The 27,361-nt window shown below is 37.0% G+C and overlaps 1 long non-coding RNA gene across 1 annotated transcript; it reads left to right on the top strand.

The window, feature by feature from the left end:
• Positions 1-23,268: 23,268 nt before the first annotated feature.
• Positions 23,269-24,534, top strand: LOC141713176 (uncharacterized). The gene is made up of 3 exons (XR_012571889.1): positions 23,269-24,035; positions 24,140-24,375; positions 24,470-24,534. It is a non-coding gene; the product is annotated as an uncharacterized LOC141713176 (long non-coding RNA).
• Positions 24,535-27,361: the final 2,827 nt, after the last annotated feature.

The raw sequence follows: 27,361 nt of genomic DNA, 5'->3' as shown, positions 1-27,361 counted from the left end.
GCGTGTTGGTTTGGTATGTGCATATGTGCAATAATTACTGCATATTTACCATGCCCACTATTTATGTTTTAACTGATTACACGCTGCCAAGTGTAAAGCTGCCGGCTCTAATTCAAAAGAGACGTTACCATGTGCAGAGTATAAATATCAGAGATAAAAGAATATACAATCTTTTACCCACTCTTTTACTCTATTCTCTCTCTCTCTCTCTTATTTTCTTACTCTCTTATTTTCTGACGTTCTCTTACAGACATTTTATCAAACACTTTGCAAACACAAAATTTTCACTTGATTTTTCAACAGAAATGGCACCAAAGGATGTTATTTTTAATGGAGCTAAGTTTGTCCCAAACAACTACTCTGCTATCTTGAACAAGGATGAAGCTCCTTCAGAACTTCACTTTGTTCAGGATTTCTTGGCTCACAGTGAGATTGGGTATGCTCAGACCCAACCTCAAGCAATCTCTGGTAAACAAGTGCTGGAGTTCTGGAAGACTGGAATCTATGATGATGGAGGTGAAACTGGATCTCCAAGCATCATCTTCTCATCAGGAGAAGATGAGTATCTGGTAACTGTTACTATAGTGAGGCAGACTCTTCATCTGCCTGAAAACTGCATTTATAACTCAGCACCTGGAGAATCTGTTCTTCAGAACATGATGGCAAGCTTGGGATATGAGAAAAGCTTGTCCAAGCTAGGACAGTTGAAGATGCCTTACATCAGGAGGGAATGAAGCTTCTTCTTTGATTGCATCACAAAGACTTTTGCTAACAAATTCTCCAATTTCGATTCCATTCCAATCATGAGTCAACAAATAGGGTATGCACTTCTTAATCAGACTCATTTTGATTATGCATCTGCTGTGTTATTCTATATTGGTGACAGAATGAAGGAAGATGCAAATGTAGTATATTTTGCTAGGTTCTGTCAATTAATTTATAGTTATTATTGTTCTGATAAGCCACAAGTGTTCAGTGACCTAATGGAACCTTTTAAGTTACAGAAAAGGGCATTTACTGACTTGTTATCTGCTGATAACAAGAAGGAAGTACTAAGATCTCTCCAAATACCCCAATCTGTCAAACAGTTCTTAGTCAACACTATCCCAGACACTTACACAGCCATATTCCCTAATGTAGCACCATCACAACCATCCACTACTCAACAACCACAGTCTACCTCACAACCACCAACATCAGCAGATGTTGTCAGCACTTCACAGTCCAGACCCAAATCCAAAACCAAACCAACCTCTGGTACTTCTCAAAAGGTGCCAGTTGTAAAATCTGACACATCCTCCAGACCCAAAACCTCAAGAGCTAAATCTGTTCCTCATAGAAAGAGAAGGCTAATTCTAAGAGATGAATCAGATGAGGAAGAACAGGTCCAGGTTCCTGCATTAGAACCTGTGACAAAAGAAGCTGAAGAGTCAACTCTTTAGAAGGAGAAAGCAGTTGAAGCTTCTGGCATTCAGAAAAGAAAGAGGTCTTCACATTCTAATACAGATCATGTCACCCCTCCATCTAGAAAATCAAAATCGAGGAAGGTGAGAGCAGGTGTGCATTTTGCATAACTCAATCTAAGGATGCTGCAGATGCTGAGGAAGGGGATCAGGAATCTCTGATCTCATCAGAACCTATTGTGATTGAAGCCCTGCCAGCACTTGAAGAAGTTCTGATTCAGGAATCTGAAATTCCTGAAGTCCACAGATCAGAATCTGTACCAGAATCTGTGATTTCTCCACCTCACTCTCCAATCAAAGCTACAGATGATGCTGAAGAATAAGAGACAAGTCCTGAAATAGATATTCATAATTTGAATATACCTATTGTTCTATATCTGGAAGCTCCAACTACAAAACAGCCAACTCTCGTTACTTCTCCAATTTTACAGGCTAAGATACCAACAACACCAATTCTTAATCTTGGAACTGAAGATCAGAATTTAGAAAAAGCTGATTCAGAGTCTTCTATAGCCATACACACCTTGGTGTTATCTGAAGATGAGGAGATTCTAGCAAGTTCTGGAGAGTCAGCTCCAGTAAACACTCCAGTGCCTACAGGAAAAGAGGCATTATTCCAGTTTGAGGAAGAGGCTGCTCCAGTTCCATGGGAGGAAACTTTTAGAGGGGCTGAGTGGATACATAAATGGAATGATACTGATTTTATTCCCAGCCCAAATGTTCTGACAGAACATGTCTCAAAAGCTGATGAGTTGCTGACAAGTTCTGACTTCAAGCATCAACTAAAGGTCACTGCTCTCAGTACAAGAACTCTACAAGGTCTACACTCCAAGACTCATGCAAAGGTTGATAAACTTCAGAAAACAGCTGATAAGCTATACATGATGCACAAACTAGACAAGAAGAGGTTTATCAGACCAATTCAAGAAAAAGTGGATGCTATTGAGCGTGTTCAAACCAAGCAGCAGGCCCAACTGGATGAGGTATTACAAAATCAAGCTGCTCAACAGACTCAGTTAAATGAGATCCAATCTTCAGTGGAACTCCTTCTTTCTCTACTCCTGACAGATGATGCCAAAAAGGGGGAGAAGGTAGTTAAGTCAAAATGCTCACCAAGTCAAACACCTGAAGAAAAAGGATGATCATGGAGATGACCAGGGAAACTCTGAAAAGAGTAGAGGTCAAAGTCAAGGGAAGCAGCTGAGCAGAACTCCCACTCAACAGAAAAGTTCTCATCATATAATGTCTGGTAGCAAGCAATCTGATAGATCTGATATGCAAGGGAGGAATAAGGAAGGAAAAGAAGCTAACAGATTAGGATGTTCCTTTGTTGATCACAAATGCTGATACTTCAAATACTGATGATCAAGTTCTGACAACTACTTCTGATGTGATAGTCCAAGCTGGAAGCCAAGAGTCACAGAAGTTTTTGTAGACTTTGAAATTCAAAGAAAAGAAAGCAAAATTCTTCTATAAAGATCCTAAAATTGGCCAAGAGACTATTCCTTAAGGATAATCCAGGAGTGGATTTAGAGGAATTAAGGGAAGAAGAAGCTAAATTTGCTACTGAGAAGAGCAAACCCAAGTCAAAAGCTTCTGATGCTAAAAAGCCACCAAGGCCAAAAGAAAAGGGGATTGTGATAAGAGAAAGATCTGCCACGGAGATTCCTAGATCAAGGACTAGATCTCAAACTACTAATGATCCCAAAGACAAGGGAAAAGGAAAAGTTGGGGAGACAGTCAAGAAACAGAAGATGAAGATTCCTCAAATTCTGATGGATCCTGTGTGCAAGATGGTTCAAGTCTTTGATGACACTGCTGCTGAAGATTAAACAGTTAAAACTCTGAAGAGAAAGAGGATGACAGAAGAATCTAAGACAACCTCTAACATAGCTCAAGTTGTTCAGAGTGAAGAAGTTTAGAACTTAATAAATCCTGAAGATATTTAAGAACAGCGAGCTATAGATGAAACTACAAATCCTGACCAATTCATCAAGACATCAACCTCTAATACTGCTCAAGTTGATATAGACAGCTTAACATTAGAAGACAAGAAGAAGCTACTATGGAACAAGTCTATTCCAGTTCAGCCTAAGACAAATCAGATGTTGAATCAACTTGCAGCATTTGGGGTAAAAGCCAAGCAAGCTAGAGACACTTCTGGATTAGGTTTTGACAGATAGAAATTCCAGACTGGGATAGAAGTTGATATTGGAGATCCATTCACATTGACTGACAAGCCATTATGAAGTAAAAGAGAAATTGATCTTATTTCTGATTGATGACAGAACTTATAGATTATCTGAATCTGATGTGTTGAAGAAATCTGTCAAAGAGCTCCAATATATTCATTATCTACTGGAGGTAAATTCTGATGTTACCAGGAAATGGTCAGAATATATTCTGAAGACAATAAGAGATTTACTCAGAATTTCTGGTGCAAGAATGATAGAGTATACTCCAATGATGACTGAGGATGATGGAAGAGAAATTCCTATGAGGAAGAATTTTGTTGAGGTAGAAGTAATTCTGAAAGGAATATGTTTATGCTATAATGAAGATTCTACATATCCAAGGGTAATCAGACTGGGAGATGGACTTTAAAGAACTCCAATTTCCACACTCAGAGCTGCCATATATCATATTGGTGATACTGAAGATGAAGAACTGCAACAAGTCAAAACTCAGTTACTTGAAGTTAAAAAAAAATGCAGAGACCAAGCTGGTATCAGACTTTGTAAGGAATCATTATGGATTCAGGATGATTCAGTGAATTTGGTAAAAGCTGTATGGACTGTAAGTTGTATTTAGTTGTGCATATAAACTCTCATTGCATTTGTACTTAAATGTTTTTGACATCATCAAATCTATAAACTTGTATATTTTTATAATTTACAAGTTGGGGGAGATTGTTAGATATATTTGTGATGCCATGTATAATCTGATTTGTTTAGCTTCAGAACTTAATATCAGAACTTAACTGGAAATCAGAACTTACTGAAGACATGAAGTTATTAGAACTTAAGCTATCAGGACTTACATCAGAACTTAAGTGCGGATACACTTCAGGGATGAAAAGCGGCTGATTTACAGGAGATGATCTGGATTAAACAAAAGAAGATATGCTTGGAGAGTTGTATAGCTAAAGGACTACAGTAGATAATCTCTGATTGATGTATTTTAGGAAACAGAACATATCATATCAATTAGGAGATATCTTGTAACTGTGTAGTATATAAATACAGATTAGGGTATACACTATATGTGTTATCATTCACGAGAATATTATTCATTGTAACCCTAGCAGCTCTTAGTAATATCATACATCACTGAGAGAGTAGATTAAACCTACTGTAACATAGTTTGATATATTGAATAAACTTATTTTCTGTTACATACTTGTGTTTATAATCGAATTGATTGTAGATACTATATTCAACCCCATTTTATAGTATCATTGAGGCCTTACATTATAGAAATCTTAAAAATTAAAAGGTCATAAAGCATATATTAAATTTATTTTTAATATTAATATATTTTATTTTAAGATCTTAATATTAAGAGTACATGAATGAGTTATAGGACTTATAAGAGCACTACAACCCAACACTATAATAGGGTAAGTTTTTGCATAAAACTAACTCCAATTAGAACTATAATAGTGTCAAAGTTACACCAAATAAAGTATATTTGGTGTAACTTTTACATTGTAATTCGTAATTCATACTATGTCGTTGTCCTATTTATAACTATTATATCCAAACAATCTACTTGTTTTTGAAAAAGTAAGAATATCATATCCTTATCTACACATTTAGTGTAAAACATAGTGTAAATAGATTATAGCTAATTTTATAAATAGTATAATTTTGACACCAAAATAGTGTTAAAGTCACACTATAGATTGGAGATGGTCTAAGGTGTTCCAACTATACTGGAAAAATAACAGAGGCAATAACATCTCATTCTAGATTCATATCAAGGAAAAAAGGCATATGGTTGGTAATAAGTATATTTAGGAATAACATATTTTTGTACTTATGGTAATTTTTAATTGATATTGTCATTATAATAGTCAGAATGTAGTTGCTTTAATATAAATACTCATGTTAGACTGTTATGCAAGAGTAGTTTTGACGATCAATAAAACTTGTAACTTTCAGTTTTCTTTTTGGTATCAGCGCAAAGATTCAACCCCCGAAACCATGAATTCATTGTCCCTGAACGTTGGAAAGTTCATCGCCCTTAAATTTTCCAGACCTAATTATCCTCTTTGGCGTGAACAAGTGTTAGGTCTTGCTGAAAGTCAAGATCTAAATCTACCAAATAATCTTCCACTGTCGTCTAAATACAATATCACAACAACAAATACCAATAATATCCCATCGAGCAAAATTACCACACATTCAAGTAAACCACAGATCACAAAAGAATACTTAACATGAAAATAATATGACTGTCGCGTTTGGATAATTGGTACCTTATCAGAAGAAATAATTAGCCTTATCATTAGCCTCGACACATCCCTTACGGTTTGGAATGCTCTAAAAGACGAATACGCACAAGATTCACAAGAGCGTGAGTTCACCTTACGCCAACAATTAACTTATCTCTGAAAAAGGATGACAACAAAATCATTGATGAAAACTAAGGTTGTATTTAGATGGGGGGTTGGGAGGGAGTGGGTTGGGTTGGGACGGGCTCAAGAGAACCATGTTTGGGAAAATTTGTCAAAGCAGGGGTTGGATTTTGTGAGGGTTCATCAAGGATCGAAAGGGGTTAATTTGCAACACAAAAATTGAACTTTTCCAACACCCCAATTTGGGGTGTCGGGTGTTAGCAGCTTACTCTTTCTCACACTCTCGCTGTTTCTCACTCTCTCTCTCTCTCACTCTCTCTCTCTCTCTCACTCTCTCCATCTTTCTCACTCTCTGATTAAAGTTTTTTCATTTTTTTTCTTTTTGATTTTTTTTTTAATTTTTTAAAAATATTAAAAAAATTAGTTAAATTTTTTAGATAAATTTAAAAACATTCACTAGTTTTTCAATATATAATTTATACATGATAAAAAGCAACCTTACTCCAACTATAAACCAAACATGTTAAGGATTCAATCTCTACTAACTCTGCACCTACATCCAAAAAGGTAAACCCAACATAATCTAACCCAACCTAACCTAACTCAGTCCAATCTAACTCAACCCAACCCCTCCCTGCTTAACCCCAAATCCAAATAAGGCCTAAAGGGTTGTGCGATGACCTTGCTACTATTGATAACCTCTCCAAGAAACACAAAAAAAAAAACTTTTTTCCTCCTTAAAAGTCAAAGACCCCACTATAAAACATTCACAACTACAATGCTCAAACCACCTCGCCTATCATACAATGAACTAGTAGCACCATCACATAACCTTGACCATCGTCACACTTGGTTCTCTTCTCAACCAGATGCTTTTTCAAATTCACTCGCATCGTCGTCTAGCCCCCAAGCACAACAAACCCGCTCGCCATCTCCTCAAGCACAACATACCCGCTCATTTAACGAGCCTCCCCAATCACGAAGGCCAGCACCAGGCTGGCCAGTGTATGACTCTAGCTGAACGTGAACTTTATCATAAATATGTGAAAAATCTAGTCATATTACCAAAATATATTGGTGGCTTCCGAAATAGAACTCTTCACCAGGTGATCTCCCTCACAAACTTGCTGCCTTAACACTTGACAATTCCATTATTGATAATGAATTGACCTCCAATAGTGGTGCTTCTTATCTGATACTCCTGCTTCTAATCACATGACCGGAAAGGCAGGTATGTCACATAATATTCATAATTATCAAGAATTAAACTCTATGTTATTGGAGATGGTTCTTTATTGTCAATTTCCGGTGTCGGTATTATCAATTATTAAGAAAAAACATCATACTTTACCACTTGATGATGTTCTTTTAGTTCCTCACATAAAGAAAAGTTTACTTTCTGTTAGTCAATTGACTTCTCAGCATCCCGTTAATTGTGAATATACTAATCATGATTTTTCTATAAAGAAACGAAATACAGGTCAAACACTAATCACAGGGAAGAGAAATGGTAATCTGTGTGTCTTACCAATTAAATCAGAGGCATTATTTTCTTACCGATTTGAGTCTGGTTCAAAAAACCTTTAACACGAACGCTTTGGCCATCCCCAACCACATGTTGTTCAAATTTTACACAATAAAGGACTTATAAAAGTTTTTGGTTCTTCGAAAAATTACATGGTTTGTGATAGTTGTTACTTGGGAAAATTAATTGAACTCTCATTTTATTCTTCTATCAGTTCTAGCATTGATACATTGTTACTTATAGGGACCAGCTCCAGTTTTGTCCATTAATAAATTTTGTTATTATGCATGTTTAGTTGATGATTCATCAAAATATACATAGCTTTAATCCTTTACGATATAAATCGGGATTGTTTGATGCATATCTTGATTTTCAAAATTATGTTGAACGTCAGTTTGATATTAAAATAAAAGTCTTTTATTCTGATGGTGGTGGTGAGTTTCTCAACTCCAATTTATCTTCACATTTTTGTAAGATGGGCATTTTACATGAAGTTTCATGCCCTTAAATTCCAAAGAAAACTGGAACTATGGAACGTCGACATCATGTCGACATCATGTCATACACGAACTTGGCATGACCATCATACACATGAACAATTAAAAGTCAAACTTTTAAATCTACTCGCTTGCAAATCTCTTACTAATATTATATTATATCAGTCTTTAGCTAATTAATTACAAATAGAAGCACTCTTTTTACCAATAATTTACATGGTACCACATTTCAAATGTATTTAATAACTCTTGCATAATATTCACAATGTGAATTTGAAGTATAAAACACACAGTTTTACGCTCTATAGCAGGTATAGGCACTTATGTCAAAACCATATGTATATATTATCATAAAAGAACAGTAACAAATTCAAACTAAAAAGGGGTAATGCTATACAAATTGAAGCAGTACTTGAAATTTCTTAAATCCAAAGTGAACAAGCTCTTAATTATTAGAACCATTACACCAAAGCCTCGAAACCAAATTATTCAACAAGAGAAAGAAAAGTGAACTATTAGAAAGTATTAACGGAAGAATTTGGTTTGAGGTTCGTGACCGGAAGCATGATCTGCAGCAGGGGTCCTTCGCCGTAAAAGTCGTCAGAGTATGATGATTCTGATGTATAGGGGGCTAAGATCGCAAGGTGTTTGGTGGTGGCATATACAGTTATCTCTTCCAATCCCTTACAATGTGCCAACGTACCTCCTTTTATAAAGGATCAAGACCTACTTAGTTCTTAGAGAATAAGAAACCTAGATGGACTTGGCTTCCTCTTCCGTGACCCAAGAGTTGTCGAACCAACTTCCTATTTTAACTCGAACATTGATTTGCTTAATGAGTGCCCAGCGATGCGGCCTAGTCACAAAGGCCCAAGGATCAGTTACGACTTCGAAACTTCACGGATAAGAAAACTCCCCGGCCGGTGGATATCTCATTCGCTACCGGTATCTTCGTCGATCGTAACGGCAGATATAGCCGTGACTTACTGCAAATGCTCTAGCGCATCCTTACCCCCGATTAGGATAACCCATCATACTACATGATAGTGATCCCAAGCATACAAGTGCAAATCGCGTGATAACCCAAAAAGTCTCCCGACGAGGACTACCTGGAGAATATAGAGACAGGGCTCCCAAATACACAGTAAGTTTTTATGATCGTTCCCCTACGAGGATAATCTACAAAATTACAGAATAACGACTTAAATATGTTTTCTGAGATGCCGGGCTCCATGAGGCCTTGTTCCCCAAATAGGGTGCACCCTAAAAGGGTTTGAAGCCCTCCGGTGGCCCCTTTTATGCTTTCGGCGCACCCTAAGCATGATTAGGCTCCTTCGAGGGTTCCTCCTCCTTGCTTGCATACTTTTCATGTTCTATTCACTTCTCAGTTTAGTTGTGGGAGCAACCTTCTTGTGCGAGATAACCCAAAAGTCTCTCGGCGAGGACAACCCGACGAATGTGGAGACAGGGCTCCCAAAGCATACAATAAGTGTTTACGACCGTTCCCCAATGAGAAAAACATCCAAGACTATAGAACGACACCTTAAATATGTTTTCCAGGATGACGGGCTCCTTGAGGCCTCTTTTCTTTCATCGGGCACGCCCTAGGAAAGATTGGAGTCCTTTGGAGGCCTCTTTTATGCCTAGGGCGCGCCCTAAGCATGGAGAGCTCCTCTGGGGCTCCTCTTCTTCTCTTGTATGATTCTTATGCTTTATTTACTTTCCATTTTAGTTGTGGGGGCAAGCTCCTTGTTAGTCCTTCTTTTTCATTTCACTTGCATTGCAAAGCGGCCACTATGTGCGTTCATATAGCACGGGGCGCGCCCTAAGAGAGTACGGGGTCATTTTCCCAGAATCCGGATCATTCTTTGTTCCTTAATTACTTCACTCTTTCTTTATTGGCTTAAAATCATCCTTTATATACTTTTTATCAATACTTGTTCTTTGTTGTCATATTCTACTATAGCGACCGTCGTAGCGGTAGTTGTAGCGTCGCCATCGTAGCGGCCATCGCACACCTTCTTCACTATGGTTGTTGTAATATCCCGTTTTGATGGTTGTCCTAAACCTTCGAAAAACTTCATCAATCGTTCTTGCAACTTCTCGTCATTAATGGTCATCGTAAGCAACTCCCATGTAGGGCTACCCCTATATAGGGCGCGCTTGGAGCTCTGGAGATGCGTTTTTTGGCAATCTTCCTTCTTCCGCCTTGACGGTGATCCGACCCATTTCCTCGAAGATCCGATAAAATACCCATGACAATTTTATGGAATAACAACTGCCCCAATTTTCTAGTTTGTTAAAAAACAAAGTGGAAAATCTTTTTTACTTGCTTCGATCTTCCAGGAGTAGCTTTAATCTTATTTTCCGCAAAATTTGTACTTCATCCTTTACTAGTAAGCATCCTTCAGTAAATATGCATAAATTTATTCTTCTGCAGAAATTTTTTTCCACCACATTGTTGGAGTCACTCGGGGTGTGCCCTACACCTCCACCCCGGGGGTTTGTTCCGAGGTTGAAACTTCAATGAATTTTAAATTTTGTTTCCAGGCATACATCTCTTTTTCATCTTCATACACGTTATCATTGACTTGCATGTTAAATTTGCATAACTTGTAGATCTTATAGAATCTTTATATTATCCTCCACTCATGTTTGTTCATAGCTTGAATTTAAAAATTAAGTCACCGATTGCACCCACTTCATACATGAGGGATGCCCGAGGAACGTCATGCGACTCTCAGGTCGCGACCCCAGATTTTCCTTCACGGGGAAGCCCGGACCCTCCGGGTTCGCGGGTTGCAGTTTCCACATAGTGCGGGGCGCGCCCGAAGCTTATTTAGAGCCCGTATTATGACCTTGTTTCCTTGTTCGGGCGTGCCTTATATTCATCAAAATATATTGTGATTTTTCTCGGTGGTGTTGTGCGTCTTAACTACTTTTCTTTTATCAACGACACGTCTAATCCCTTCCATCTGTATGCAAACTGTATGTTGGGGCGTTTTACAACCCCGTTTCGGTCACCATCTCCTTTGTCATCTTCATTGCTTCATCTTCATCACAAGATATCAATTTAACTTGGATGTTTATACGTGTCTCTAACTTGTCTTTCATTTGGCGTCATATCAATATTTTTTTTTATTTATGATATTACTTCCTTTGTTCTTGAGACTTTAGCTACGGAAGATAATCTTAGTGGGATTGAATTTCTCCACCCCAGTGTGGGTTTGAAGTGCAATAAAGGAGTTTTGTTAAGAAAATGAATGATGCAGATTCCGAGAAGGGTTTTCCTACTTCCTCTGGTATGTCCAAGGTGTGCCTTAGGTAGTACTCACCCTTGTGGCGCATTTTGAGAGGTGTAAACCTTTAGGGGTGTACCTATAAGGAGTAGTCTCCCTTTGTTTTTTTGCCTTAAGTTCTTTTTCACACACTTATGTACTACACTTTGCATATATCTCTTTATACGCAAATATATCATCTCTATGTTCACTTTGCTCACGCATTCACACCCGTATCTTTACTTCACGTATTCCCTTCATATGTCATGCTTTATTGGTTTATCATGATGAGCCGTCTTATATTTATCTCCCGGGTATGGCGCCTCAGATTCTGAAATGCTTCAGGCTTGATTTGGGTTCTGAGAAGGTGGTTCCCAAGATGAACGTTATTGAGCCTTTTTTCCAACTTGAGGTGCGCTCTAGTCCTCCCATAAAGGTTGTTCAGCGCTCCCAGTCAACCCCCGAGAGTAGGGTTGCGCTTTCTAGGCCCCTGTCTTTATGGATGTGCACCTTTTAGGCCTTCTACGTATTGTGCTACTTTCCATATGTTTTTCCATATTGTGACTGTCTCTATGACTTTCATTCGAGGTGCGGGCTCCGGTAAGATCTCTACAATTTGTACGAACTCATTTACTTATCGTACTTTGTATTAAACTCTATATTGTGTATCATGTCGCATGTTGTCATTTTACTTTTATCTTAGATTATTTTTATCTTGCAGAAACAACCAAGGAACTTGTAAATAAATTGAAGTAATTCCAAAAATTCTTCCCTTAAGAGGAAACCCTCCTCGTGCGCGCCCTGGAAAGTATACGGCTCCCACAGAATGCCTTACTCCTCCTTGCGTGCCCAGAAGTTATCCTCGATAATCTTTAAATTTGAAATTAAAACGAGAAGACGAGTGAACTCGTATATCAAACAACTTGAATTGAAAAAATTCACACTACCCCATAAATGCACATAGGCAACGGTTTTAGCTAGCGTTGGACGAAAACCGTTGCATTATCTATAGAAATTTCAGTTTATTATAACACAGTGGAGAAAACATTGCAATACATTGAAGCTATTGTTGCTAATAACTTTTAGTATTGCGCAGCAAGCAACAGTATAAGTCATAGCGTTGCATTAGACATTTTTTTATTTAATAAATGTTGACATGGAAAACAAATCTGAGGTGACACGTTGGGTCCACTGTGGGACCCACGGTTGCTGAAGTGCCATGTTGACGTGACATGTAGGTCTCACGAAAGTGGGTCAATTTTTGCTAATGTGGCACATATGGGGCCCACAAGTGGGACCCACTGATGATGTGGCATGTTGATGTCAGCATACTGATGTAGCATGCTGACGTGGCATCACTGGGTCCCACATGTGGGGCCCAAATGCTGATGTGGCATGCTGACGTGGCACAAGTGGGCCCACATGCAAATGTGGCAGCTAACGTGACACTTTAAAGCGTTGCATTTGCTTTCGGGTGTTGCAATAGGCTATTTAGTGTTGCCTTAACTATTGTTCTATTTTTAAATTTTATTAGTTATATTCGTGTTCTAATTTTTTAAAAATTGTTTTTAATTGATCCAACCTACGGATGATGTTACCTACTAATTTTAGACATGTGTAATTTTTTTTAAAAAAATATATTATATATCATGTGCTTTTATAAAAGTCAAACCACGGTGCACACAGGTTCCCGTTATGTAGTCTTGTTCCGGTTGGTGATTCTATATTTTTATAATTTTTGTTCAACGATCCAACCGTACGGATGATGTTATCTACTAATTTTAGAGATGTGAATTTTTTTTAAAAAAAATTAGATTGTATATCATGTGTTTTTATAATAGTCAAATTACGGTCAACAGGGGTTCCTATAACCAAGTCTTGTCCCGAGTGGTGATTCTAATTTTTTAAAATTCTTGTTGAACGATCCAACCGTATGGATAATGTTACCTACAAACTTTAGAGATGTGTAAATTTTTTTAAAAAAAATAGATTTTATATCGTGTGTTTTTATAATAGTCAAATTACGGTCAACACGGGTTCATATAACCAAGTCTTGTCCCGAGTGGTGATTCTATTTTTAAAAAAAATTGTTCAACGATCTAACCGTACAGATGATGTTAGCTACTAATTTTAGAGATGTCTAAATTTATTCTGTATTTAGGTACTTGTATAATGTAGGTACTTGTATTCTGTATTTCGAGTATAATTGGTGTTTCTGACAGAAGCTTTGTTAGAAGCTTCTTCTTTGTTTTCTTTATTTAAAGTGTTTCTAACAGAAGCTTCTTCTGTGTATCTCTACATCTTGCAATTATGCCGATATGTTTTATGTACCCACACACTTTTAATGATTAACAATGTTCTTACTAAGTGAATGTTTATGCAATTTCGAGTCTGAATTTAGATTGTACTGAATCCAATAATCAGTGGTGTCTTGGAATTATTGTTTTCACCGCATCATTAGGGATGACTTTGATTTTGCATAAGTCTTGATAAAAAATATTTTTGCATACTTTGTAATGCCTCCAATTTCTAATACGAATATAATCGAGATTTTATTAATCAATTGCCACTTCCAAATTTGTTTTCACGATTTTCAAGATGATGAATTTGTAAAAAAAATTAGAACATCGCTTGACTTTAAAAAAATACAAACTTTTTAAATAATCATATATCCATATATGCCCGATTAAGACTGACTTATCACATGTACGCTATTAAGATTATTAATATATATGCCATCAAGACCGGCTTAAGTCAAGCCCCCAATTTAGTTGAATAAAGGGACTCTGGCATAATTAATAAAATAGAGCAACTTATCTTTTAGTGTCAAAAATGTACTTGCATAATTGGTGTAATTTATTTTGTATTTAGGTACTTGTATAATATAGGTATATACTTGTATTCTGTATTTGGTGTATAATTGGTGTTTCTAACAAAAGCTTTGTTATAAGCTTTTTTAGAAGCTTCTTCTTTGTTTTCTTTGTTTAAAGTGTTTCTAACAGAAGCTTCTTCTTTGTATTGACTCTTGTATCTTGCAGTTATGTTGATATGTTTTATGTACTCGCACACTTTTATAATGACCACTTTTTAATTTTAAGCTGGTAGCCTTATTGCAGGGAGCCACAGATTAATTCTTGTACACCTTGTGTTATTCTCAGGCTCTCTATTAGTCTTTCTTGAATGCACTTTACATGATTAATGTCTGTTTTTTATCTTTCAAGTTTGCGCAACTGTGCAGTTAACGTATAAGATTACAATACAGTTGATAGCGCCATATTTATCTTCCTTGTTCCTCCATTAACATTAGTATACTATTAGATAAATTATCTAAAGGTATAGTCAAGTATAAAACCATAAGTTCATTGTAACGTTTGGATAAAACTACCAAGATATAGTGCAGAATACGGACAAGGGGTGACAGATCTTTTAGATAATGCCTTCCTAGTTTGTGCGAGGGGCAACAAAATGAAGTGCACTTGCAAAAAAAGTATTGATCGTAAATGGCATACAAGAGAGGTCATCAATGACCAACTTGTTAGTAGTGGTCCTTCCCCAACACATGTCAAATGGATTTATGAAACATTACAAATGAAGCCAAGGGTTAGTACTAACTTCATGGATTACGAAACAGGGATGGATTCTGGTGCAGAAGAAAGCATGTGAGAAAGATCAAAGTTGATTCCATGAATCCATGGACATTTTTTGATGAGTATGCGAAGTAATGTTCCATCACCACCTCCAACATCCACAACGGAGTTCACTCCAGTAAAGAGCTCTGCACATCCATTAAGTACTGCAGGAAATGTTCTCCTAGTCTCACAAGCCATTGCTTCATCAAAGAACTTGTTATGACCTGGATTTTCAGCTGCATACTTCCAGGTATCCTTTCCATGAGCATATGGGAATGCTGATGTATTGTTATCCAGCACACATGCATTTAAGAAATGCAATGGAGTTATGATAACATAGCTGTTTTGGAACAACAGCAGAGGAGCCATGCTATTATCTCCATCTTTAGTCAGTAAGTGAGATAACGGAGTTTAGACATATCCCAGTTACCCTTCCTTTGTGATCTTCTACTTAAATATACCCCGGTTCAACAAGAATCTGTTATTTGTGAAGGAAGACCAAATACAGAGGCACAAAAGTTTTATAGAAGGGTTGAGGAAGGAAAATAACCATTATTCCCGGGATGTACTAACTTTTCTCGATTAGGTTTCGTGATCATACTTTATCATTTAAAGTGCATTCATGGAATTAGTGAGTCTGCATTTGGGGAGTTGCTTAAGCTAATGAAAGAAGCGTTTCCTTAAGCCTACTTGTATTTGTCCTTCAATGCTGCAAAGAATGTCAATAAGGATTTAGGTCTTCATAATGAGAAAATACATGCATCCCCAAATAGTTGCATGTCGTATTGGGCAGAATATAAAGATAAAGATGAATGTCATATTTGTGGAGTTTCAAGGTGGGCTGTACAAGAGAAAAAAGGTAGTGGTGTTAATAACGAGCCGGAGAAGTTGATTCACAAAGTTTCGGTAAATATAATGAGGTGTTTTCCACTAAAACCAAGGCTGCAAAGAATGTTCATGTGCAAACAGTTTTCCAAAATTATGACATGGCATGCAGTGGGACGTAAAAAGGATGGGAAACTAAGACACACGGCTGATGGCGAGGCTTGGAAAATTATGGATGCTCAATATCTTGATTTTTCCTCGGAACATCGAAATGTGCACTTAGGTGTAGCAGTAGATGGATTCTGCCCTTATCGTACAATGAATTTAACTCATAGCACATGGCCAATTGTGTTGGTAAATTATAACCTTCCACATTGGCTGTGCATGAAGTAAGAAAATTTGATACTCTCAACACTAATATTGGGTCCAGATTCTCTAGGCAATAATATTGATATCTATATGCAACCTTTGATTACGGAGTTAAAAGAGTTGTGGGATGTCAGCGTTGAAACTTACGATGCCTTGACTAACCAGAATTTTAAGTTGTGTGCACGCGTGATATGGACTGTTATCAATTTTCCCGGATATGTAATGTTTTTCGGCTGGAGTACGAAGGGAAAACTAGGTTGTCCTGTTTTCCATTACGAGACTTCTTCATATTATTTAAAACACAGCAGAAAGATGTGCTACACGAACCATGGGAAGTTTTTTGAGCCTACACATAAGTGGAGGCTGGATAAAAAAACTTTAATGGTGTTATTGAAATGGGACATTCCACCAGTTCTATCAGGAACTGATATTGAAGAGTTGTTGCAGGGGTACGAAAACCATTTCGGGAAGGGCAAGAAAAAGGTTAATCCATCTACTTAGTGTGTGTCCCTAAGCAAGAGGGGGGTTTGGGGTTGAAGTCCCTGAGAGTTTGGAACCAAGCTTTGATGACTTATCATATATGGAATATTTTTTCGAATAAAATCTCGCTTTGGGTTAAATGGGTGCATTCTTATGGAATCAGGAATAGGAGTTACTGGGACATCAAAGTAGCTTGGGATGCATCATGGAGTTGGAAGAGTATTATGGAGATTAGAGATATTGTGAGACCTTTTATTCGCTCAAAAATCGGTAATGGGCAGGAGACTGGCTTTTGGTTTGATACTTGGTTATATGATCAGCCCCTTTCGCAATTTTTCACTCACGGGGAGATTATGGTTATGGGATCAAATAAAAGAGAGAAGGTGAGTGCTTTTTGGAGGAATGGTAGTTGGGACTGGCCGAGTGATGTTCTTAATAGATTTCCGGAGTTGGTTAATTTACAGATCTATCCTTCAGAAAATAGTGATATTATCCAGTAGATTTTAGCTTCAGGTAAGGTTAAACCATTCTCTGTTCATCAAGTCTGGGAAGATCTTCGACCTCGTATGAGCTTATTTGTATGGTGCAACCTCATATGGTTCTCTAAAAGTATTCTGAAACATTGCTTTACTCTGTGGTTAGCGATTAGGGATCGATTGCTTACTCAAGTTAGGATTAAGGACTGGCAGGTGCAGAATCAAGCGTTGTGTAGTTTCTGTTTTAATTGTAGAGATTCGAGAGACCATATGGTTTTCTCATGTGATTTTAGTCATCGAATTCTTCAGCATTTTCAAATCAGGGGCTACTGTATTAGATATCAAGGCAACTGGGATATTTTTATTAGAGATGCAGCTATTAAATGGAGAGGTAGGTCATTACACGGTCTGATTAACAAGCTGGTCTTGGCGGCTACTATGTTTCACATCTAGCAGGAGCGTAACAGGAGCTTATTCCAGCAGAAAGGTAAGCGAATTTGGCAGATTATTGCAGATATGGAGGATGGTGTTAAAAACAAACTTTTGGGTTTGTCTGTGATTAGAACGTCGAAGACGTATGAGGAGATGCTTGGCTGGGGGATATATTTAGATCTCCCTTCAATCCAAAAGTGTATGTTAAGATGAGTGGTTCTGATTTTTGGTTAAAGATTAGTGGGTTGGTTTGGTTATTCTGGGTGTATGGTGGTGGTGTGAGTTTTGTTTCTTTCAAGCCTGGTTGGATTTGGTTATTTCTGGAGGGTTTGTTTTTTGGTTTTATTGTGAAAGTTGGTTGTAGGTAGAGCCTAGGAGGGGGGTTTTGGGTCAATTCGTTGAGTCCTTTTTCGTGCTGTTGTTGTAAGTCTGTTAGGTTCAACCTTCATCATGGTTGTAAGGGTGTTAGCAAGGTTGGGTTGTGGCTCTGGTGGGAGTTTTTTATGCTCTGGCTTGGTATCTGGAGAGTTAAGGTGGGGCTGGTGAGCTTTTGTGTTAAGGGTTAGCGAATTTTGAGTTTTTTGGTCTGTCCTGGGATTAAAAAGATGGGTGGAGTTGGTGTGCTAGTAATTCTGCCAAAGGTGGTTGTTATTAGTGTTAAAGTCAGTTCGCTGCATCTCTTGTCGAATGTATGTCGGGTGGTTTTGTGCTTGGAGGAAAGAGATGTATGTTGTGAGAGAGTATGGGTTTTGTAGTGCTGGGAGAGTTTGTCTTTTTGATGGTTTACCTGGTATATTGTTCATCTGGATGCTGCTATGGCCTCTGTGAAGTTGATATATCGTAGAAGGGAGTTCGGGATGTTCTGTGCTTCGTGTTGAGTTTTCGTGTAGCAAGTGTCGCCTTGGGTGCTTGGTTTGGTGTTTGGTGCCCTGTGTTGTGTTCTTTTGTGTGTGTGTATGATGTTTGTGAGTGTAGTGTGAGTATGTCTGGGTATGTGTGTGAGTTGAGGAGGGTTCTGTGTGTGTGGTGTGTGTGTATGGGGGAGTGTGTGTGTGTGTTTATGTTTGGGGGGGAGTTTCCTTTCGGGGAGTTTTATTAGGAGTGGGTGTTTCTTTTGAGCGGGGTCTGGTGGTTTTGTGTTGGGGTGGTCAATTTGGTGTTGGGAAGGGAGGGTGTGATGTGGTTGTAGCCTTGAAGGTGTATGGGGAACTCTGGGGTGGAACCGTGTTGCTGGTTCGCTTCTGGTGGGGAGTGCTAGAGGGTTTCTGGGTAAGGGTAGAAGATTTAGGTTGGGTCTGTGGTGGTTCTACAGTTTTTCTCTGGATTTTTGCAGTAGGGGCGCTCTCTGGTGTGGTCTTTCCGGTGGACTTTTAGTCCGTTGCTGCATTTCCATTTTGCTTCAGTCCAATGGGTCGGGTCTGGTTTTCGTCGAGGTGATTTCAGAGTGAAGGGATTTCTTTGACAAGGTCGAGTATGCTGGGTTTTTTTGAAGCTGCTGATTTTTTTGGTCTGAGGTATGAGTGGTGCTTGTTTAAAAAAGGGAGTTGGATTCTGATTTGCGTGCTCGAGCTTGGAGGTGGTGCCTTTTTTCGGCAAGAATTTGATGCTCTGTTCGGAGAAGTTTTTTTTGCTAGTGATCGAGTGCTGCTATGGTGTTGATCTGATTATGATGTTAGTCTTTATTGGATATGCTAGCTGCTGCATGTTGTTAAATGTTCAGGAAGTTGCTTTGGATTTTGTGTCTGGTTGGGCTTTTTACTATTTAATTGGTCTGGATTTTTGGGCTTCCAATCTCGGGTGGCTGGGTTTTTGGGCTGGGCCTTATTGGCTGTCTTTTGGCTCGTTTGCTTGGGTTTTTGTTTGGGCTTCTGTGGGATTTGTTTCTAGATTCTTTATCATGAGATTACTAGTAGGGCATGTGTGCTTTGGCTTTAAGCCTTTGTTTTGTAATTTATTTTTATTTTTGATCCTTCTTCTAAATGTTTTTTGGAGATCTGTTTCAAAGAAATTTGAGAAGGATCATCCTTGTACATTTTTCTCTCTTTTAGTTTAATATACGAGGCTTGACCTCATTTACCCAAAAAAAAGGTTAAAAATGAATCTCCTTTAAAAAAGAAATCAATTTTTTTATTTATCATATTGGAGTCATAATCCACTTCGACACAACCTTGATCTCATGCACAAAAAGAACGTATGTGACAAAAACAAAATATTAGGTACTCTACTTAATATTAGTGGAAATTTAAAGGATCATTTAAAAGCGCGTTTCGATTTACAAGAACATAATATAAGAAAGCCCCTTTCATCCTGTTTTATCTGCTGATGGAAAGTCATATGAAATTAGACCTGTAATATTCGACATGACAAAAAAGGAGAAAGAAATCTTTGCTCTGTATTGAAGAATGCCAAACTGCCATACGGTTGTGCTTCGAATATTAGTCGGTATGTAAGCATAAGTTAGAAAAAGGTGGTTGTGTATAAGAACCAAGATTCTCATTTCATGCTTCATTATTTGTTACATTTTTCCATGAGAAGAACATTGAAGCCGGAGGTTGCGTTACCATTGATCATACTGGGCACATTTCTCAGAGGTCTATGGAGCAAAGTGATCGATTACAAATGACCTCAAGAAGCTGCAAAAAGAAATTGTCGACATACTTTGTCGATTTGAGATGATTTTTATACAATCATTATTTGATATAATGGTCCACCTGTTTGTTCACTTGTGCCGGGAAGTCGAATATGATGAACTAGTGCAACTTAGGTCCATGTTTCCTATTGAGCAGTACATTGGAAAGTTGAAATCTTATGTTCGGAATAGAAGTAAACCGAAAGGTTCAATTTCAGAAGGTTATTTGGCAGAAGAATGTGTCACATTTTATTTAAGATTTTTGACTGGTGAAGGAAAACAGAAGATACCATGTCTCCTTCTGCACGAAATGCAAGTTTGGAGTATCATACTAGAACAAGAAAGAATCAAGATGGAAAATTCTTTAAATTGAAATATGCAGATTGGAAGGATTCTCATCAATATATTATATTTAACTTCGGCAATAACGAAATAGAGAGTCTGATTAGGTAAGCTTTTAAGTCATTTTCTCATTTTATTCAGTTTTATTTCATCACTATTTACCTTTCTTAGACTGTGTAAACTTCATTTTTATAGGGAGCATCGAGTTTTATTGGATGGTGAGGCAACTTCGAAAAGATTCAAAAAGGAAAGAACGCACACTTCAGATTTTTTGATATGGTTAAAAGAAGAGGTTTTGAGTAAGGACTCGATTTCTAGAGATTTAGAGGTTCTCGCATTGGGTCATAATAGAGCAGCGAGGCGGTTTACTGGCTACGTAGTAAACAGATATAGATTTCATACAAAGTCAAGAGATTCACAGTGTATCACACAAAACAGTGGTGTTTTTGTAACTGCGGAGACCACTAGTTTTGCTAGTTTAAAAGACGAAAATTCAGTAGTTGGGAATGTTAACTACTATGGATCAGTCGAGGAAATTTTTGAACTAGATTATTGGGGGGATTTTAACGTGGTCTTTTTTAAATGATATTGGTACCAAGAGGAGAAGGATGAATATGGTCTTACTAAAGTAAATTTTAATAAGTTAAGCCACAAAAATGATCCTTATGTTCTTTCATCACAAGTGCAATAAGTCTTTTATGTTCAAGATCCAATTCAAAAAATTGTTCATTATGTTATTAAGAAGTTGCCAAGGGACGTGTGTGATGCTGAGAATGAGAATGCAACTGAAGAAGAGATCAGAAATACTACTTTTGATGATATCAATATTGATCCTGGAATAGAATTTGAAGTTGGCAACGAGAGTTCCTTCAGAGATGATGTCCCTGAAATACAAATTCTATTTCTGTCTCCCTAGATCACAGAACTTGTTTCTCATAGATTATTACATTGCTCGATTTTAGTCATGTTTTATTTTTCAGATGAAAATGTATTTTTCACTATCTGTTTGTAATTTGATAAAATATCGTGCTAAAATGGTAGCTAGTTTATCTAGTTAATGACTTAAAAGAGTAATATCCGGAATTGTGTACAATGAATTAATATCTGGTACTCCATGTTTCATAAACATTGATGCTTGCCTCATTTCTGATATATTCTTAAATAATTAACCAGTAAATTTAGACTTATATTATATGGAAGCTTCGTACAAATTTCTTTTCATCTTTACACAATTGTTATTTGTTAGTATGTATTATGCACAGAATGTTTTTATGCTTATGTAAGTAGCAGTGAAATTGTTTGATGTTTCGGATTTAATGGTTAATTGTTATGTCAGATTTGAATCATCCTAAAATTGTTCTTACACATTCTGAACATTTCTGATATGATATGACTTGTATTTATCAAAATCACCTCTAAATCAAATGCAACTAGATTTAGATCAACTGCAAACATACCATAATGAATTATATTTTTTGTTTATGCATTGGCACTTTGTTCTCTATTATCATTTTTACAAACTTGACTGACTTTAATGATTTATTCTTAACAGGATGGACGACAAAACAGTTAATCTGAGGTTGCACTATGAAGGAAAGTTTAAGAAAACATCATATTTTGGTGGAAAACATTTCATTATGATGGGCTTAGACGTTGAATCCTTTTCGTATTCAGTGCTTATGGAATTGGTCAAAGATAACCTCCATTTTACTGAAATTGGAGGAATCTACGCAAACAAAGGAATTAAAGGTGGTTGGAAGTTGTTTTCAAATGACAAGTCATGGATCTTGTGGAAGATTGTGCTCCTGGCAATTTAGTGAACTTCTACATCGACAACATTGTTGACAAACAAATTGAGCCGGCTCCTCAAATGCAACCTCATGTGATCACTCGGCCTAGGGAAAACTTCATCCAAGGTATATATATGTAATGTTTAATTCACACATAATGGGTATGTACACTAAAGTCTAAAGTACGTAATCGATAATTGTTATAGCTTCCCCTGAGAAACCGTTAAAGCATAAGTTTGTTACCACACAACAACTCGAGCAGCAAAAAATGAAAATGGATAAAAAGTTGCCCAAGGTTGGTGGTTGGCAGGACATTTTAACAAAAGAAAGTGGACAAGATGTAACTATCGGTGAAAATGAAAAAGTAACTGCGAGAAGAAGTTAGCCTTAGAACCATGTGCATGGGATGTTGAAGATACTGGATATAAAAATATTGCTGAGAAGGTATTTAAATGTTTACTTTAAAAAAATAATTGAAATGTATACATATGCTTTCCTGATTTATTTTTCTACACTTGTAATTACCACCACCACCACCGCTCTTCGAGTATATAAAATTCAAAAAAAGTTGGTTGTAGAGGGGATAGTGAAGATACTCGTATTGATGTTGGTGAGAAGGTATTATTTTCACCTCTTTTAAGTATCAACTATTTTTTAATTTAAAGTTATATACTTTGAATCGGTTAATCATGCATTTTCTAATTTAAATGTATATTGTTTCTGATTAAGTCCAAACGACCTTATCTGTAATTAATTCGTATTTGAATGAATTACTGTAATTTATATACTTCGTATTTTAAATGCATTTTATGTACTTCATATTTGGATGAATTACTGTAATTTGAATATGTAAACAATGCATTTTCTAATTTAATTAAACAAGCAAAGACAAAATCATATATATCACAATTATATATTTTTTCATTCAAGTAGTTATTGCTTAGTTCTCTCAATTATATCACACAAAAAGTGTCTTAATATGTTGAAACTTGTACATGTTGGTCATCCCAGGAGATTTATCAGTTGGACGAAGTTTGCTTTTGATGTTTGATTTTAGGGTCGTTTGATAAGCCTTCTGAGAAGGTTTTTGCTGTCTAAGTCTAAATTGATGAATGATGGTTTTTATTTGGATCATGAATTTATGAGTAATAATTTAAATTTATGTATTTTTAATCGGTTAATCATGCATGTTATAATTTAAGTGGAGCGATGATTGTCAGAGTTAATTGATCGGTATCGTTCAACTTGATTAATCAGCTGATTACTTATTTACTGGTGTGGATTCAGTCTGTCCGATACCACCTGTATTAGTAGAACAGGAAAGAAGACACTTTCACAAAATTTAAAATAAATAAAATGTGTGATGTCTTGAGTCTTGAGTCTTTAGTCTTTATTTAAAATAAATAAAATATGTGAAATTTAAATATTAATTTGGCCTGATGTTCAATCAATCATTTTTCAGATGATCGCAATGGTGCGTTTTACAATTAAAAGGTAAACCATAAATGAATTTTCTAATATTCAGTAACTTTCACTAATAATCATATATTATATAATTTCTCATTGTTACCATCCCAATAAAGTAGTCGATTAATCATGCATTATTCTAATTTATTTATCTACACTTGTTGTTGCCACCACCATCACCGCTCCCCATGTTTCTCAAAAGAAACATGGAAAAAGTGAAAAAGGCTCGATATAGAGGGGATGTTGATAAAAAGGTATTATTCAGCTATTACCATTGCTTTTGATCGATTAGTCGCCGTTTTTGATTTTCATCTATTTAAATTTATAATCTATTTAATTGTATACTGATGTCTTGTAGTTGCCACCACCCCCACCATTATACGAGTATGAAAAGTTAAAACTGGAAAAAATTAGGGCAAATAATGAAGTTTATAAATCACTTGGGTTGCCTCAGATAGTTTATACTTTTAAAGATGTTGTGGAGTCGAATAGTAAATCAAAAGGTAAAAAGGGAAAGACACGGCTATTGAGGAAGACGACTTACAATATGTTCCAGCGAATGAAGGGGGCGTTGAAAGCGATGATTCGTCTGAGGTATATGTTATTTGATTAATTGTTTATTGGTTATTGTTGGCTTAATTCACTTTAATACCAAATATGGTTAATTAATTTTAAACACAAATGGTAGGAAATTGAATCTGTTAAGCAAAAGAAAATTGATGTTGGACCAAGGACTCGTTCACGAGCCAATGCAAGCCCCTGAAATTGAGGAAAAAATCAAGAACATTTGGCACTGCAACTGAGAGGGAAGCTACAATTTCATATCATCCACAACCTGTTAAACTGACATCCACCAAGATTTTTAGACAATCAAGCAATGATGGACCAGCTCCTGATACGGTTGTTGCTTACTTCGCATTACGAAACCGTCAAATGAATAATGATGAAGCTCCGATGAATGGGAATGTTGTTGATTTCGAAATGAAATAGAATGTAGATGAGGAAGTCCAAGAAGGTAACATGATTCGTCTTTTTGGTTAATTGTCATTATATGTTTACTAATACAGTTTTAGTGATTGTGCCTTACTTTTTCTGTACCTCGTATATTAAGTACGTGCTTCTAGAAAACATAAAGGACCGAAAAAATGACTACGATTCATGGAAGGAACCCTAATGAGAAAGTGGTCATCTCTTGAATACAAAGGGTCAAGAAATTATGGATATAGAAGGATATGTAGCCGAGCTAAGTAATTTCTTGGGGACATTGGCAAGGGATAATGTGTCGCTGACTTATGTCAATTGGCAGTTATTCCCAATTAATTGAAACAGAAATTATGGGAGTATACTTTGGTGATTTCTATTCTCTATAACATAGATTAAATCACTTTCCAAATTTATACATTATATTAATAAAATATCTAGTCATTCTTTTTATGCAACACTAACTGTTGTAATGTCCCATCATGCCTTATGCAACACTAACTATTGTTGCCAATATTTTCCTCTACTGATGTAAAATCAGCATAATGCAATACTTAAAGGTGTTGCACAAAGTATTGCATTAGGGGTCTACGGCCACGTCCACAATGGCAATGCCTCCCTGGTGTTTCCTATTACCTTATGCAACACCATTTAGGACTTATACAACTGTATTGGAGGGGTTGTCTATGTGCACTTATGGCGTAGTGTCAATGTTGGAGGTGGACCCTCCGAGGCGCGCCTTAGGGGTGGTGGAGCTTCCTCGGAAGCTTTGCATCGTCTTGTTTACTTGAACGATGTTCTTATTCTTTGCGTGTTCGATAATTGTCTTCGACTTTTATACGACTTTTTATTTGCATTTAACGTCTTAAAATAAACATAACGACAAAAACTGATCTTTATGTCTTGAAATAAAAAACTTTAAAAATATCATCAACGATGCGCAACACACTTTAGGTTAATAGCTTAATGAGCTCTAGAGTATGCACTATGCCCTAGTTTAGAAGGAATTTTATTGTTACTAGTCTTTCATTCAGGATAAGCCCTACTTGAATTTACTATAATATACGTAAGTGAGTAAGGGGCCGAAGTCGCACCTTACATGAGGACTCCATATTTCTCATTCATAGCTTCAGCGTTGCGTAAACCAAACAGTATGCACAAACTAGGATCGAGCTTTACTTCCATATCTTCACGTTCAAGCTCATCCGTTGATTCCTCATCTGTTTTTACAGAACTTCCATTTGGTGAGGTCCTCTTCTAGCTTTAAAAACGTCTAACTATGATGTTCAACCCCAAAAGACTTAAGGCTCATCCGTAATCTCAGGACTTCACGGATAATGTACCCTTTAGATAAGAATAACATTCCACTACCAGCTGTTTCTTTTGATTATGAATGCATGTATAGCCACGGTTCACCTCATGTATCAGACGCATTATTAGCTTGTGAGTGCAAGGTGCAGAATTACTTCAAAATTTTTTAAGATCAGGCATACTTCTGGAAGTCTTCATCACCCAATAGGTGTTATCGAACCAACTTTTATGATAGCTCGAACATGTGGGTGATCAATCTTCTAACATATTTATCCTTTTTCTCCGCAATTAGAACTTCTTTGATCTTGTCGTGGCTTCATTCTCAGAGTGAACATTGTTTGTAAAAGGAGCATCTATTTCGATAAGGGTATTTACCATTGGAGAGATCTTCCTCTATTAGAGGAGCGTCATACCTCGGTAAGGGCATTTACCATTGAAGAGATCTTCCTCTAGGAGAGGAGTGTCATACCTCGATAAGGGAGTTTACCATTAGAGAGATCTTTCTCTACCAGAAGAGCGTCATACCTAGACAAGGGCGTTTTCCATTAGAGTGATCTTCCTCTACTAGAGGAGCGTCATACCTCGACAAGGGCATTCACCGTTGGAGAGATCTTCTTCTACTAGAGGAGCGTCATACCTCGAAAAGGGCGTTACCGTTGGAGAGATCTTCATCTACTAGAAGAGTGTCATATCTCGATAAGGGCATTTACCGTTAGAGAGATCTTCCTCTATTTGAGGAGCGCCATACCTCGACAAGGGTATTCATCCTTCAAAAAGTTTGTCCAAGCAATTCTTCAAGCAAAAAAAATCCTTCTCGCTTCCTCCGGAGCTTCCAATAGTTGGATTGAATTTCCTTTGAAAGCGCAACACCGCGTCTTTAATAGATTGGAGCGTCTGATTGTCTTTGTAATCCTAGATATGATTCTCCAGATGCGAAAGTTTAAGTATAATAGAACCTTAAAGGTTACCTGGAGGACACATCCTAGATATACGGACATTTCTAATTTAACAAACTCTCTCGAATATTGTTGGAAGTGATCTGGGTCTCAGATATCCCTGTCAAAGAAATTTGCGGGGATTTCCTTCATGTAGTGCCTCTTTTATGATCTTATTCCTTCTTCTTGAAGCATTCTCCTTCTGATCATCCTCCGATTTACTCCTATTTAAGTCTTCTAAACTTGATAAAAATTCTCAAATCTTCTAACCTAAATAGGATTCTTCAATCGCTAATCTTGCCCAAAAATTCCAAATTTTTATCCAATTTAGTTACTTCTTGCAGTTGCGTCGT

Source organism: Apium graveolens, chromosome 3 (assembly GCF_009905375.1).
Source record: "Apium graveolens cultivar Ventura chromosome 3, ASM990537v1, whole genome shotgun sequence".
NCBI lineage: Eukaryota > Viridiplantae > Streptophyta > Magnoliopsida > Apiales > Apiaceae > Apium > Apium graveolens.
The sequence above is the reverse complement of the archived record's forward strand: the minus strand, read 5'-3'. Positions and strand labels throughout refer to the sequence as shown.